The following is a 17,631-nucleotide window of genomic DNA, read 5'->3' as shown; positions in this document are numbered from 1 at the left end:
GGCTAGTGGGACCTGCCTTTGTTTCTCAGGGCACTGTGGCTCAGTTTACCAGCATTCAGTCATCATCTTTGCCTTGGGACGAAAGGTTTAATCAATCCAGCTGACAAAACAAATGCCCATATAGTAAACAGCCTGGAGACAGAACTGAACTGGAGGGGCAAGCCCCAAACTAGGGGTGGTGAAACATGAGTTGTGTGGTGGTAGATGATCTCTCTCTTATTTTGTTCAGCCAGATATAATGAAAATGCAAATATAATGCTCATCTGGTAAAAATGGTGCAACTGAGCATCAAGGAGACCGACTGTTTATGGTTGTTTATGGTTGTCTTTACGTTGTTTTTACGCTGGGTTGGGTCAAACCACTAGCCTGCATCCTGCCTGCTCCACATGAGCATCAGATGGAGCAGGTGGGGTGAGGAGATCTAGGAGGCAGAGAGCTGGCACAACTGAAGGACTGCACTGCAGAGGATATAAGAGGAGACATTTTGTAGGGCCCTCAAGTTTCCTGCCAGTTAAAAAGCCAAATAAAGTTACTGCGCTAAGAGCAAATGTCCAGGAAAAGACAGCCATGCCAAGTCATACTGGGTAGGGGAAAGATTTATTTTCAAATACTTTTATTTTCCTTCTCTTAGTGCGATCACTCCAAGGAATTGGTGCAGGCAGCTCCTTGTCAAGGCTTTTGTAACAGGCTTCCATTGTAGTTACTCAGGTAACTAAAGCTGAGATTCATCTGCAGTGCAGGAGATCAAACCTAGAAATAATCTACTTAGAGATGATCAGATCCAAAATAACAGTTGTGACTTGAGATAGCAGGTTTAAGGAGAAAACATGAGCGTAGGAATTTTTTATGTGGGATCCTAAACTGTAAGTTGTTTGGGGTGAGGACTCGCTCTTTGTTGTAATTTAAGACAACAAATATGTATGGGAACTAACATATACAAATTTACAATGGTGGCAACAATAACTGAGCAGTGATTTTTTTTTTTTTTTTTTTTCTGGATAGAAGTCATGCAAACAGAGCTTAATCAGAAAACCTGAGACACATATGTGGTGCTTGGAAAGGACCAGTCTGAACTGGGGATATTTGTGAAGGGAGAACCTGGTGGATTACAATCCCACAGAACATAAACATGGTTGTGTCTAATGAGAAGGTGCTTGTATAGGAGTTGAGTGTATTTTTATAAAGAGGGCTTCCACACAGAGGTAGGAAGTCTAAATACAGGTTATTTCTAAAGGGTTTTTTCCTAATTGAAAAGAAGATTAATAGTATTTCAGTTTATGAATGTGGACCCAAATGAAGAACACAGAGTTTGGTAGCAAAGGCTCTGCTGCATAGTGTACAAAGATCTAACAAGCGCCAGCAGCTGGAAGTTGTTAGTTGGTAAATTCAACCAGAAATAATGTGTGTATTTCCAACAGTGCAGGTAATCACCTGTGAAAATATTTTAGCTAGGGCCCACTGTATTTCCCAGCACTCGTACCTTTATACTTGGTAGCAAATGTTCCTCAGAAACAGGTTCCTCTAGTTCAACCTCAGCTACTGGACCCACAGCAGGAGTTAATTCAAAGCAGTGCTATGGGTGTCTCATATCAGAGGCCAGACAAGGTGATCACAGTGCACTAGGAGTCTCATCTGGGGTAGCTGTGGCAATGAACTTGAAAACAGCTATGTTAAAAGTCGGTGCCTGATTCCACTTTCACTTACACGCTGTTTACGTGAGTGTAACTCTTTTGACTTCAGGCTTCTGACTGACAGTGGTGGATACAGAAGGCAAATCAAGCTTCTGAGAAAAATGGTTATGATCAGGCTGTCCTGAGCCAGCCAGGTGAACATGACACAGGACACATTAATGGAGTAAAACAGGCATATTTTCACTTATGTCACTGAACCTTTGGGACAGAAACACAAACATTTTTATAAGAACGTTTTTATAAAAAATGTCCCTAAAAATTGAAGAGAGGGTAAAACCTGAAACAATACAAATCTTTCTGTATTGTGAAATGAAGATGAAAAATCTCTTGTGGTTAAAAAGGCAATGATTCAAAACTGAAGTCTGCATAAAATACTGGAGACGAAATGGACCAAAAGCAGTTCCAAGCAGGTTACATTTAGAACTCACCAGGATGCAATAGGTAGCTAGTGAAGATGGCAAGATAGACGACTTAAAAATTATTCAATGTGCATCTGCTGCAGCAGTGGCTATGATTAGAAATGCAGGCCAGAGTTGCAGGCTGAGTTTCCTCACTTTTAATGCCAAATCTGTGGATTTAGGAGTATAGAATTTATAAGACTGGGCCAGGCTCATGTTTTGTCTGGTCCACCATCTCTAGCAGCAGCCTCAACAGACTCTTAAGAGGAAGGCAGAAGAACCGTACAATGGGTAGACATAGGAAGCATCTGCAGTTTGTTGAGAGCTCAAGTAATCTGCAAGTTGGTTTAATTCCAGAAATATTCATGTCTTTCCAGAACGATCGTTGAATGCTCTTAACTCTGGGGTTTTTTTAATGTATAAAACTGTTCAGTCTCTTCTGAAATCTTGGTAACTTCCCGTGGTTACAAATTCAGTTGGTCAAAATACAAACTATTGGGGAAAAATTTTAATCACCTTTGAATTTGCTGCTTTGTAATCTAATTAAGTGTTGTCTTTTTCTTGTGTTCTTGTGACCTGCAGAGTCTGGCTCCGCTAAGGAAGCCTCTGTCTTGCCTTCTGGGGAGCATTCAGGAGCCATTTTGATGAATTCCAATTAATAGTCTTCCTGACACCAGGGAACAGGGAGGTCAAAGAATGCCCTGAGCAGCACAGCAACATACCACATGGAGCACAGATAAAGGTAAGAAAATAACATAATTGTAAAACAGAACAGAAAATTCCTGAAGACATGAAAGGGATTTGAATTGGGAAGGATCTTTGAGTTAATGGTTCAGCTAAGATTTCTGCCTGGAGCCTGGAAGAACTCAGTAAAAATTCTTGTATACTTGGTGGAGAAAGTACATAACGAGTCATCTGGAATGGAAGTTTACAGAGAGTTGTAAGTGGTCTGATCAGAACCAAGAGCTTTTTCTACTCATGTGAGATTTGTAAGGAAGAATTGTTGTGGTTGCTTGAATATAAGAGATCCCTCAGTGCCTGCTGCGTGCTTGTCATTTCAGGTGAAGATGTGGGAAGTCTGTTGCTTCTATAGATCATAACAGAGGTGTTCTAAGGCACAACACCAGTGCCTGGTCTTGGGAGAGAAGCAGGAGACCTTGATATGTTGCTAGAGCTGGCACTAATCTGCACAGCAATTTGTATTTAACCAACTCTATATATGGCTAGTAAAAGGAAATTCAGGGGACTAACCTCCCAGCCAAGTGGATACTCGGTCATGAGCAAAACTGACAGATTCTCACTGACATTTGCAGAGTCAATCTGTGTCTTTAACACGACACAAATAACTTGTCGTATCAATATGGTAGCATTAACTGAGCTAGATGGGAGCTCTCCAATGAGTTTGAGGGACTTAACCTCAGTGTAGGTAAATATCCATCTGTCTGTAAGACTGAGAAAAGGTAGTGACCTTGGACAGAAAGGTAAAATCTCCTTCCTCAGGTTGAGGACCATAATTGATTGCATAAACAAGTTGGTTGCTATCAGTATTGTGTATTGCAAACACTGGAGTCATGCTGGAATTCACAGCATGTGAGCAGTAGTCTACTACTATGGCAGCTCAGAGAGTAGTATGAAGGAACTCATTTGCACCATGTTTATTCCAGGGACATGAAATCCTCCATGGAGGAGGTATAGGTCATGTTCACAAAAAGGTGATGACTTGTGCTTTTGTTTTCAGATTGTTTCCGTCTCTCCTTCTAATGACTGTTTTCTTCTCTCCTTGGCCTCTTCAGTCTGGGCTGTATTTAGGTGACTTGTTCAGTATTTGAATAAGAGATGACTGAGAAAAGCTCACTTGCGAGAAAAATATCACGCAATGGGGATAGATACAGAAACAATATTTGTTATTACTTTGGCCCTGCTAACTGAAACTAGAATCCTGCTATTTTTTTTCAAGGTTGATCAGTTTAGGAGCAAGCCCAGACCAATGGGAAGCAGCATTAGGAAAAACATTCTCCATCTTTGCTAGGCAAACGAGATGATCAGTGGCTTACAGGTTCACTGCAGTTTTGTCGCTTTGAAATTGGGTTAATGAGATAAAGTGAGAGGACCTGCAATCACACTTATGTCTGAGGAGAAGGAGCATAAGGAAGTCTGCAGCTGTATGATTTTTGTCAGTATATATCTCTTCTGTTAGCAGCACGGGGAGTTTCAAACTGAGAAGTTTCTGTTTTGGCAAGTTAAGAGCATGAGAACCCTTCTGCTGTTCTGGAGCATAAACCAAACTCAGTAGCAAGATTCCAGCTGGCTTTTGAGCCTTTTGGTTGGCCCTTTAACGCATGCTCTGATGCTCACTGTTATAGTACACAGATATGTATTGCACAAAAAACACACATGCAGGTGTGTGCATATGTAATCAAGGAATTCAGGTTTGACTTCTCTGTGTTCTGAGTGGCTATGCAAGGGAAGAGACACATCAAAGCTTTTGCTTTTCCTCTTTAAAGCCCTTGTAGTTCAGAGATGACACAAATTTAGTACCTTTGCTGTTATATGACTCACTTAGAAGGAAGGGCTCCAAAAGGCCTTGCCTCCTTTCCTCCCTGTCACCTTTGAACGGAACACAAAAATGACGAAGCCCAGCCCTGTGATATAACCACATAAGCATCTGCCTTCCCCTGCCATATCCTTCACCACATGTCCCAAACGTTCCAGTGTTTCTCTGTCTTCTGAGAGAATATGTGTGGTCTGTGCTCAGTCTCGGTTTGTGAAGACAAACAAGTCTCGGAGTCAATCAAAATGTTACTGATTTTTTGCTTTTGCTATATCAGCCAAGCAAAATACATATGAAGAGGTAAAACATATGAATAAACAAACAATAATGGGTCAAAATAGGCAATCCATACTAAAAGATAAAAACAGAAACATACACAGGACGATACTGGAGATATTGATAAAGACTGTGCCAGGTTTCCAGAATCAAAGACTGTTCTGAGTTCCCTTTAGTTTTGTTTCCACTCTCTCCCCTCCTTTTGGTGGCAACTTTTGTGACACCTTGACCCCAAACAGGATTCTCTAGGAAGTCAGTAGTGGCAGAGAAGTTGCCTCCAAGGAGAACAGATGTTTGACATCACCAGGATGCTTCCCAGGAAGCATCCTGGCCTTTAAAAAAAATGTTTTGCTGTTTATAGTTTATTTTTGTGGTAGTTCTTTGAGACCTCTGGTACGATCCAGGAGCCCACTCTGTTACCTACTGTGCAAACACATGTCAGTAAGAGAATTCTTGCTACAGAGACTAATTACCTTAATCTAGAGGGAGTGATCACCTGATACAGACAGAAGGGGGAGCACAATGAAATAGCTGGAGCAGGGGGTATAATTTAAGTCCCTTCCGTTTTATAGTAAAACTTAAAAAGTTGTCGGATGGTGAATATCTGTCGTACCTGGTAGAAGAACAGGGGAAGATTTTTCCTAATGAACTTAAAGAATTTTCAAAGAATGGCAAGTTAAAAATAAATTCATTAATTAAAGCTCAGGTCTGATTAGACACTGAAAAAATGATGGATAGATTTTCAGGGATCTTTAGCAACTGTTGTTACAAAAATTTTCAAAAAAAGTTCAGTGCGTAATGTACAGCTGAGTGTCCCAAACACTCCTCAAGGTCTTCTGATAAAAATACTGAGCTGTATATATTTACATGCCTAGTTCACATTTGAACATTTTGAGGAGCAGGTCGCCACTGTAGAAATTGAGCCTTTGGAATATTCTGACAAAGGTGAAGCTGAATAACGAAAGCTTATACAGTTCTGAATACTGGCCAGTTTCTTATGGTACTGGCCAGTGAATCTTCAAAGTAGAGTACTGGAATGGGAATAAATTATGGAAGGAAATCTCACTCCATTCCTGAGTGCATCTGCAACAAGCACAGATGCTTATGAACTGGGAAAGTGCTGGGCTGTCGGTGATTTGGGAAAGTTATGTTTGGTTAGATCTCTGAATACAGGTTACATTTTTGAGAGTTGCTTTTGAGAATCTTGGCCAAGCATCTCACTGTATTAATAGCTTTATAGCTGTTCTTTGGGCTATTGGTGTGCGTCTGTGAGATACCTGTTAGCACTTTCTTTCTGCCATGTAATATTCTAAAGTTTCTCTTCTGTTTTGTCACAGTGTTTGCCAACTCATTTGCTTAGACATTCTTTACATTCTGTATGTATTCCTCTGCCAGAAAAGGCTGCACTAGGTAGAAAACCTGTGTTGAAGATTCGTTGCCTTTTCTTTCATTTACTTTATCAAGAATCCGGCAAACCTTTCAAGGTACGTCAGTGAGGTGGGTCTGAGCAGCCACCTCGTGTCTTTTCCCAGAATGTGATTGCTTCCCAGCATCCTTCTGCCAGGGCTCATTGGTGGCAGCCCCCTTTGCTTTTATTCATAGCTGCATAAAGGGCAGGAGGATCCCACGTGCTGGCATGGCTGGTGAGGTTTGTGTGTCACTCCCTTTCTGTCAATAATCAGGTGAGCAGCACTGAATGACTCACTTCCCCTGTCTAATGATAAGTAGGTTGGTCAGGACGGGAATGATGTCTTACTTTGTATAGTACAGAACGCACAGAGTCGTCATCTCGGTATCTCTAGGTGATGCTGTAATATGGTTCGTAATCACAATACACAGGGGCTGTAAGGTTTCTTCCATGACTGTAGCCTGCGGCTATGCTACTTTGTGTATTTATTCAGTATCCCTTAAGCTGTCTGCTATAAGCAATCTTTCAGCAGTCTTTTCAAGACCCCAAACAATGACGTACAGATTGTATTTTGACCTTATACATGTAGCCCTGCGAATGTATATATGAATGCTAACTAGCATCATCTGGTCAATGTTTTACTAGATTCATCTCTCACATGAAAATTGGTACTTTGTATGCCCAGTTTGGCAAGTCTCAAACACACAGTAAGCAAGAATTGCTTTCTTCCACCTGCAAGAATAATGACATGAGCTTAAATGTCATAAAGAGGGGGTTTTGCTGTTTGTTTTTAAGCTCTTTTTTTTGTTTGTTTTTGGCCTGTAATTGGAACTGGATGGTAGAACCAAATTAACTCGTAAGTGTTTTAGGAAGGCTGAGATTTTCATCTTATCTACTCTGTAACTGGAGCAAAAGCACAAAACTTTCATGAGACTTGTGAGGTAACTGTGAGAATTAGTCATGCACCATATTCTGGTTTTGAGAGAGCTGGCTGGCTACTGCACTGCCAAGACAATTACATTGATATCTGCAAACAATGTAAGTGACATGATCACAGAGTTCTTCTGAGCAAAAGAAAGTAGAAAGAGAAAATGCAGGTGCCTGAGGTGAGTTTTGTGATGGGATGCTTAAGAGGCAACATAAATCCATCATCAGGCAGCAGTTCTGTGGAAGAACAAGATTCTTCAATGGTTCAGTGGCAACCTAATGCAAATATGCAAATTATTACACTTTGAAAAATTAGGTTAAATTCTCTTTTTGAATGCAAAAGAAACAATTAATTAAAATTTGGCACCCTTCTTTGGGGTAGACAGCAGAGTTCAGAATTTTCCAGTGAAAATGGGACAAGTTGAGATGTCCCCTGAAGTCTGATCTCTCTAGGGGATCATTCCCACAGGTATCACCAGCTCTTAAGTGCCCCAGCTCCTCTCAAGCACCATGGTGTGAGCTATTGCTTTTTGCTGTCATTTTTCTTCCTCTATTGTGCCATTATAAAATATGCTTCCCTTGACACGCAAGGCCTCACTCAATCAGTCTGTGATCCCCTCCTTTCCTAGGAGAGAGGTAGAAATACCCTCTCTACTTCTCCTCAGTGGGTGACCAGATAGGCAGAGTGCTTTGGAAAGGGGATTGGAATATATCCTCTCTTCTCTGTGGTATCATGGCTCAGACCCCAGAGCTCCAGGGATGTAGCATGTCACATTTACCACTCCTGCTGCATCCTTTCAGCCGCCAGAAAACCTGTGTAGTTTAAGAAATCAAAGCTTTCACTTAAGATGCGAAAAAACCACGTCCAGAACAAAAGGTGATGCCAGTTCCTTGCCTCTCACCAGAGCTGTGAGGAAAGAGCCAAGCTGCAGACGGTGTTGGAAGTGAGGAGGGTAAACTCCCCCTTCCTCCTTCCCATCCCAGCCCCAACCCAGCCCCCAGTAAGGCTTCATCTCTCCGTGAATGGAGTCCCTCTGAGCACGATGCTGAGCCGGAGGAGTGACAGGTGCCTCCTGATATGCCTAAATGAGAAGAACCAATCGGAGGAGCCTGCCCAGCTTTTGTTGTCATCTGGCTTTGCTCACGAAAGATGAGTTTGATTGACAGATGCATCAAGGTTCACAGTTTATTGGTTTTTGCAAAAGAGCCAGATCTGCCAATTTAGACAGGGGAGTGACACAAAACTTTCCATCTAAATGGACTAATTTTACCACAGGGAATTCCCAGGCAGAGCGCGCCAAGGCAGGCGCAGTCCTGTTTTATTTTTTAACAAGGACTGAATGACAAATATAAACGACAGTTCTAGGCTGACGGAACATCAGCATTTGACACTTCACAGGGGAGCGGTGAAATAAACAATAGGCAGAGAAATTGAATTAGAATCAGATGAGAGTCAGCTAGAGAGGGAGAGGAGGGCCTGATTCTCTACCGAATCATTTATAAAAGAGCAAACTGAATACTAAGTAGGTACAACATGCTCACATCCTGGTTTATTAGCAAATTTAACCTACTAGTGTGTTACACTTGCGCGATGTAAATAGATCTCTGGAAAAAGGTGAGTGTTAGGGGAGACCAATGCACAGGGAGTGGGAGCATACGAAGGGTTTCTGTTCATGGTGGTGTGAACCTCTTGTGATAATCGTACCCTGTGTTACTAATAAACTCCACAAAGTTAAAGAGCAAAAAGTATCCCAAGTTCCTTTAATTTCCCTCCTGTTCCCTCTGTCACACTGCCTGCAGGGTTTTGCCTAGTCTTCCTGTATTAGGGCGCTTGCTGACTTCTGGGTACCCAGCGTTGCAGCCTTGGCTCAATTCTTTTACTGCTATTTTTTTCTCTAGGACTTTTTGGTTTAAAACAGGCAATTCATGACATTTAAGGAGACTAATTCCGTGCAGAGTCTGTCTCTGACTTCTGAGTGTGTACCATGTCTGCTTGAGATAAAAGGTTGTCTCAGCTGATAGCGTTAGCAAGATATTATCCTATTTCTGCTCAGCTTTAATAGGGGGGATAGGATATATGAACTTTCTCAATGGGTTAGGTGGCTAACTGTTAGCTAGACATTGCTTGGTAGAAATTTGGATTCCTGGATTTTATGTCATGCTTTGAGATCTGAAGCATATCTAGAGAAAGTGATTTTCAATCTTTTTCAATTAGCAAATGGTAAGAACAAAAAGCAATCAGCAGAAGAATAGCTGCCAGTATAGTGCATCTAGGTCCATAAGCTCACTTTTTGCAGTTACTTTAAAAGCATTTTCCTTAAAAACAGACTAGAGATTTTGAAAACATAAGTTAAAAACTACTGGTCTTAATGTTAGAGAAAGGGGCGTGAAAATAAGGGGCTTTGGATTGATTTTCTTGTTAATGATGATTTGACTTTCATATATGAGTCTGGCAAGTGCATATGTGGAAGCTGCCTTATTAGCTAGGTGCTATAACTAACCACTGCTGGGGTATTAAGGAGGTGCCAAATGCAAGTTTGTAGTTAAAACTGCATTCTGATGCAGGCTGAGATGAAGGAAAAATGCTTCTTTCTTACGCACACAGAGGTACTATATCTGTGTGAAATTTCACAGTGTTCAGTCTTATACCCTTTGGGGTTTTGTGTAGGTTTTGTTTGTCTTCCTTTCATGAGCGTTCAACAGGATGTGTTTGAAATTGGTCTCAGGCTGAAAGTCATTATGTTCGTAATATTTCATTGTTGGTGTGTCTCTTTAAAACAGAATGATTCATCTATTTTTGAACAGGCACAGGGGCAAAGCCAGCCTAATTCTGATGCAAATAATGTGTCTTGAAAGGAGGTAATTTAGAAGTGAAGCCATTTTTGTTATATTTCATAACAGAAAGCTTATCCTTCAGCAAAGACTAGTGCACAGTCTTTGGTGAAACCGTGGCCATGCATTGCGTTGCATCAAGATGGTCCCTCACGGTTTTTCCCCCAGGGACAGAAGCCACAGGCAGTTTCAGCTGGTCAGCATTTACTTACAAACTCTGGCAGCAGAAAGTTAGGCTGCCTGTAGTAAAGACGGATGTTGCCTCTGTCCTGCAACCTGGTGTTCCTGTCAGAGTAGTAAAGGGGACTGTGGAGAGCAGTGGGAAACAATAAGGGCAGAGAAGGTCCTCTGAATGTGTGGGGGAAAAGGGGTGTGCAGAGAAGCCAACAGTGCCTGAGCAGGGAATGTGGGGTGCAGGGTGGTCTCCGCAGTGTGTATGACAAGGAACATGGGAGGGTTCAAACCTGAGAGAGTAGAGGGCAGAGAAGCAGGAAAGGGGATTACAGAGAACCCATGTTTTCCACGTGAGGGGCGATGCGAGGGCCAACATGCCTGGGGCAGGAAAACTGGCAAGACATTGAGAGGGATCTTGAAGGAAAGAGGTGAAGAGGTGGGAGGCAGGGTTTGCAAGAAGCGGCCAGGGTTGACCAGGGGGGATTCTCCTGCTATGAAGATGAGGAACAGTGGACAAAGGTCCTCTCCAAGCAGTAGCTACGGAATGAAATTGCAGATAGAGTTTTGAGCCTGAAATGATCAAACATGCTTTGGATGGGCAGCTTCCACCAACATGTCATGCAGCAGGAGGCAGGAAAAAACCCAAGTTTTTGACAAGCTTTGGTATCACACCAGCTCTGTCAGCCTTGCCAGGTGTTACAGGGCCGTTTCCAGATCTTGTGACGTTTGAGCTGCGTCTGCAAGCACTAGACCATAGTGTCCCTGCAATGTGGCAAGGTGCTCACCTTCCACTAAAAGAAGTGAATTTCTGATGCTGGCAGTGAAAGAGGCATAATTAATAACATAGCTATAGATGTCTTGAGAACACTAAAATTAGAAGTCAAAAGTTATTTTGTTTTTACTTTATGTATATGTATATAAATATACATATATACAAAATGGTATCTGGTGTGACATACAGATTATGTTATTTGTAGTCAATCTTGTGATTCTTTTGTGTACTTAGTTCTTGATTTCCAAGTATGAGGGGCTGGCAATACAGGTGCTAACAAACTTCATTTGCTTGACTGCAGACAGCTCCTGAATCACTTAACTGTCCTGAGGTTATTCCTAGCTTTTTTTCTGAAGCAGACAAGAGTGTTTATTATGCATACCTTCATTAACCACTGCTTGTTTAGTGAGCTGATCCTTCCCTTAATATTTTAAAGTATTTTCCTTTGGATACAAGCATCATTGTTTAGGTTTACTGTAGTTTTCAGGATCTATTTTTTCCTTTAAAGACTTGTGGTGCCATGTTTGCTGTTCTTCCATTTTTGCCATTCCTGACGTCCTTACAGTTTTTCAGTACTGATTATGTGTCCAGTAAATTAATCTGCTACCTCAATTAATACCTTCAGATGTGTATTAATATTATCTTTCCTTGCCTACACTTCATTAAATAACATATTTATGTTTAAAGAAGGTTGTCATCATCTCAGAATGTTCAAGCTTTTCTTTATTTTTTTCTTGTCAAAGTAACCATAAAGACAATTTCTTTACTTAGTGTTGCATATTTTCTTACAATATCATTTTCCTCATTAGGAGACAGATTGTGGTGCTCTCTTTAGTTTTATCACACAACATTTTCATACTGAGAACTGCCATTGGTTATGCAGGATTATTAAAGGAACATAATACAAATTGGAATGGTAGAAATAGTTCTTTCATGCAGGTATTTCTTTTTGCAAGATACATAAGTTCTTGGAAGTTGCAAGAGTTTTGCTATAGTTCTACTATCAGTTATGAGACTTAGCAGGAATGTCAGAGTGCAGTTCTCTGTATTAAGTGCGATACAAATGAGGTGATCATGCTAGCTTCTGCATCTTCCTTCTAAGATTATTTTACCAGGATGAATTTTGAGAAAAAATTTTGCTTTCTTCTGACAGCAAATGTACATTAGTAATTTCCTTTTGTTCCAGTCGGTTTAACATCCAGGATCTCATTTGTTAATCCAGTGTTTGATTCTTATCACCTAAACTTTGGTAGTCAAAGATAATTCTGATGCATAAATATTTCAGAATTTTGGAATCCAGTTTTGTTCCAATTTCGAGTACAAGCCCTATCCCTGCATCACATCCCAGGTCTGTCTGTCTTGCAGGCAGCAGACCCTGGAAACCTGGGGTCTCTGACTTCAGGATAGTTGCAAGGCAGTTTTGCTGCAGTGTTGTGAAAATGGAATTGCTTTTACAGACTGTGTGGATTTCAACAAATTGACTTTCACTCATGGAAAATGCCCTGTTGGAGGATTTTCAGCCTATTCTATTAATACTGCAAGGGAAAAATATTAACTGAAACAAAAGGAAATATTTTAACTCTCTTATGAGCAAAAGCTTCATGAAAGCATTTGATTTCCTGGCAGCATTTCTGCACAGGCTTTCCTTAAGATACACACTCAGCAGCAGAAAATGTGGCCCACTGGCTTTCATGAGCTGTTGTGAAAATGACTAAAAATTGTCAAAGCAAAATTGATTTAGGCTAGCCTGACTCCTTGCTACATTTTTGCTCTGCCTCTATGACCTTAAACTGCATCTGACTTCCTGGAGAATTAATCCTTGACTGAGGAAAACTTGAGTGAATACCTCAGTATTTGGTATGTTTATAGCATACCTGGATATAATGCCTAGCTCTTTGTTAGGCAGACGATGAATAGCTTGCAGAATGGGTTATTAATGACTTTGCATTTGGTTTTGCCCCCTGGTTGACCAAGACAGATAGAGATTAAGAGAGAGCAAGCTATAATAAAACATTCGGCTAACAGAACTCCTCTCGTGAGTAGCAGGGGTAAGACGTGAGAGCTGTCAGCCACCCTCCCTTTCTCAGACCTCGCACACAGCCCCCATAGTGCTCTGATGGAGCATCAGGGCTGGTAGTGGAAGAATTAAAATCCTCCTGCAGGCCCACTGAGCAGGTGTTGCTCATCCCTGCTTGGGGCTGTGAGGAAACAGGCATCAAGGGGAAGAGGACTGTGGGTTACCCCACATCTTTCTGATGTTGCAGCTACCTAACAGTATTTTGATTTTCTGAACTACCGGGGGACACCTGATGCGTTATGGATCATTGGGAATCAATTGAGTGAGATCAATAGAAGAAGGATTCCTGCCGGCAGTGAATAGGAGTGGGGTGGTGGCAGGTGGGGCTCAGAGGCTGGATTGCACTGAAGGGTGTTTGCAAGCATATGCAGTGCCTTCCATCACATGGTGTGGCAGTTGTTAGCAATCATGGTGGTGTTTACATGGTGCTAGGTGCAAGAAATACAAGACCCCAGAGACCTCAAGGGGAATCCACTGGAGAGAGAAGCACTGAGGGGGAGAGAGAGAGAGAGAAGGAGAGGGAAGAGAAACAAGCCAGAAGCGACAAAAATGACATACAAAAAAAAAAAAATTTGTTTTATTTCTCATGTGCACAAAAAGATAAAATAAAAGAGCCAAACAGAACTGAAGCGATGAGGAAAAGCCAAGAGTGGCTGCAGCAGCCTAGAATGGACATGACCCTGCACCTGGCACTGGCCCCTTCCCCTCCACAGTCCCATGTCTGGCTTAGCCTGGAGAGCATCAGCAGGGCTGCTTACGGCTGGATTTGTCATCAGTTCTGTAATTGTCATTGTTTGATCCCTCCTTCCTGCTTTGCAAGTTTGCCACCATCCTGGGCCCAGCCAAGTAGCACACTGTGGTGTTTGTGGGGTCCCTCAGAAGCCCTCATTCTGTCAGTGCCAAAGAGGGCAGCTATGATTCTTATTTCTTTTCCCTTTTTCTCAGGGACAAAAGGGTGGGTTTTTTCCAGCAGTTCAGCAAACCAGAAATTCCTTTAGGAAAATGTTTATGTGCATATATAATTACACACTCAAGAGAAGAAACGGGTGCAGGGGTTTTTGTTTTCCTTTTGTTGTTTAACATCCTCACATTCATGTTGTGATTAATTCTGAAGTCTTACTCTGAATTTCAATCATCGCTACTGATGGGTCAGAAAGCATGCAGGCTTCTCCCTGTTTCCACAGCAGGGCTTGTTGCCACCAGCCCTCCCCAACAGATTTACAAGTTGCAAAGGTGTCAGCTTTAATGCATCTGACCCGTGCAACACTCCCCCCATCTTGCCCCGTATCCCATTGGGCCAAAAGGACGTGGGAGCTGCAGAGAACAGGACTCAAAATTGCTGCTCAGTTTTAAATGCCACGGTCCCTGTTGCTTCCAGTGAAGCATGGCATTTGAGAACTCATGGGATTCTTCCCTCATGAAAAAATGGTGACAAAAGGAGATCCAGTCACACAACATTTCTGCTTGGTCCGTTAGATAAATCAAATGTAGCAGCAGAGCTATGAATGATAGGAGAAGAAAGAAGTGAAGGAAGAGCTAAGGAAGAAGAATAAAGAAACAAAGAATGATTTGTGAGAAAAAGGAGAAGAGAGAAATGTAATGGAAACTTTAATTATTATTCAGAATAATACTTAAGACTTTGATAGAATTTTCTTTCCAGGATCTCAAAGCACTGAGCCGGTGCTAATTAATTCATCTGTGCAACCCCCCTGAGAACGAGGAACTATTGTTATCCCCATCTTATAGAAGATTGGAATTGAGGCATAGGGGGGAAATTGGACTTGACAAAGGTTCTCTAGAGCCATGAGAAGAACTGGGGAGTTTGGGGTCCCAGATACCTGCTCTTATGTCAATAATGCTGTTCCCTCTCTGTATAGAAAGTGCATTGGGAATGAAGAATAATAAAAGAGAAGGTTAGAAATGGAATGGAAAGAGAGTGTGAGAAAGAAATGGGAGAAATGGAAGAGACAAAAGAATGTAAAAGAGAGATGTGAATCAGAGACTTAACTGGATTTTGCATAGTGATTTCTTCTCCAATCCTTTTTCACTTTTTCCTGTTGTAAAACTTTTTAAAGAATAATGACCAAAAAAAAAAAAAAATCCACCTATAACAAAGCAACTGTTGACCTGTTGGGAAAGGGGTCCTTCCAAGGTTTGGCTGTTCCCTCAGGTTCTGGATTTGTGCTGTGCTTTATTGAACACATCGTTTTGTTTTCAGTGAGCACAACGAGACTTGCACAGTACAGACAGCGTGTTCCTTATCTACAGGATGAGACGAGGCTGTTTTAATAACTACCATGATGAAGATGGAGATGAACTTATATACAAGAGGAGTTGCCTTCACATTACACACATTATCTTCCTACAAAGCAGCAATTGTTTTTGCAAATAACATAATATTAAATAATCGGTAGAATTTTTGCGTTTCCTGCATAGTCCAGTCTAATGGAATCTATATGAATATTGATGGTTTTCTTCTGCATAATATCACCACATAATTCCCCATGTCAGCTACTAGACTTTAGCTATAATACTCCTTTACAATGCATCCACCAACTGTAAATCAAAACAACCAACACAAGAAACTCTTTGGCAAATGTAATTCAGTACATTCGCATGGGGGTCTACAGATGGTGGTGGAAGAGGATTAGACTGCCCAGTCTTTTGCATAATTCTACTTTCCTTTTAATTTTCCTGGTCAAACTGCATGCCATACTTATGAACTTTCCAGACCAGTCCAATGCCTGGTGGAAATCCTCTTTTATCAGTGGAGTTACACCAACAATGGATTTGGCCCTCTGAGGGTCAAATCAAGCCAGCCATGAGTAAGCCAACTAAATCCTGCTTTCATACCCTAGCTCATGTCTCAAGTTTAGTGAAATACCATTATAGAAATAAGCATTTCTGAGCTGCTAGCTTCTCTTGAGATGGCCTCTGGGCTGCAGGTTGCCAAGTGTGAGGCATGACAGTCTCCTTTTCTCTTGCCTCCTTAGGAAGTTCTCCTTGCTGCTCCTGTGATACACTGTGTGTGCCCCGACCACTTGCTGAGTGAAACTGGGTGGTGCACAAGCAGAGCAAATGCTGTACTGGGAGACTGAAAGGGAGACTTTTCTAACAGGGTCCAACATCTATCTGGTGTCTGTGGAGGAAAACAGAAGGAGTGGTAAAAGTAAATTTTTGGAAATTACTTAGAATTTTCTTCTCATACAGAATGAGACAAGATAATGGGCCAAATTCTAGTCTTGGTGACAGTGTAACAACTCTTCTATTTGCAGCAGGTTACTCAGAGGTGAGACGTGCAGAATGACACTTTTAATAGATCAGGAGTAACCTTTGACTTTATTCTGTACAGGAACAGATTTTAGCTCTATATCTTCTATGTAAACATCCCTCCAAATACCGTTACCATTTGGGCACCCCATTAAAGAAGACAAAGACCTGTAATCAGCTAGAGCCATGCAAGGGCTAAAAGTGTCAGGTGAAAGGGGCCTTTGGGATCAACACAGCTGTTTACTGATGATGGATTTCATACATACAAGTTAAACTTGGAGACAGAATAACGAGTCCACAACCACATCTCCTCTGAGGCTTGGAACTTTGGATTTTATACATAATGTTGGCTGTACAGATTGCTCCGCTGTTCACTTTTACACCCTTCGGGGGTTTGATTTTCAATCCTGTTTTTGTCCATGGACAGTAGCCCACGAGTTTTATCTGAAACCTCTCTAAAACAACAAGGATCTACTTTGGCAGACTTGATGCCCTAGGGACAGGCTATAGCTGCCTTCATGTTTTCTTTGAGTATTTTTTAGGAAGTGTCAGTGCAAGGTACAGTTTATGAGTTTGCTGACGATACAGGACTAATAAGCGTTTCTATTGACAGTTAGTCTTTTGCAGAACAGTGTTTGCCAGTCACTTGGGAACCAAAAAGAGCAGAGAATCCCTAGAGAATCATCAAGTGAGCATTTGGGATAAGGGGTAAATATTAGGGTGCACAATATAGGACTGAAGATGAAAAGATGGGGCTGTACGTTGGGACTGGCTGGTAGGATGCAGGCATATGGATTTGAATGGAGGCCTATAGATTAGTAAGTGTATGAGCAGATGGACTGGGAATCGATGGGGGCCCATATAGCAAGGCTATAGTGGTTAGGAAATTAGGTGTCAGGCACAGATGATGAGGTTGTTGTCACTGGCAATGGAGATCTGGAGAATGGGCGTTGGGCACATCTAAAATTGCAAAAGTTGGGGCGTGGGTGAACTGAAGTCATCACGGGTACAGGGATTAAGGTAAAAGGAGCAGAGGCTAAGGGCTAGGGAACCAAGCAATAATCCCAGCCAATCCTGAATTTGTCCATCTCAGTCTCAGCTGTCCAGAGGGCAATCAGATGGGCCCACATGAAGCCCCACACTTTCCACCACACAGCGCAGTTAGAGCGCAGCTGGGCTTGTTTTCTTTGTTTGCCAACCAGTGACATGGAAAAACGTTTGTTGACTCAGAGTGCTTTTTTGTCGACTGATGTGT

The sequence above is a fragment of the Caloenas nicobarica genome, chromosome 7 (assembly GCF_036013445.1).
Source record: "Caloenas nicobarica isolate bCalNic1 chromosome 7, bCalNic1.hap1, whole genome shotgun sequence".
NCBI classification, from domain to species: domain Eukaryota; kingdom Metazoa; phylum Chordata; class Aves; order Columbiformes; family Columbidae; genus Caloenas; species Caloenas nicobarica.
Note: the sequence above shows the minus strand (reverse complement) of the source record.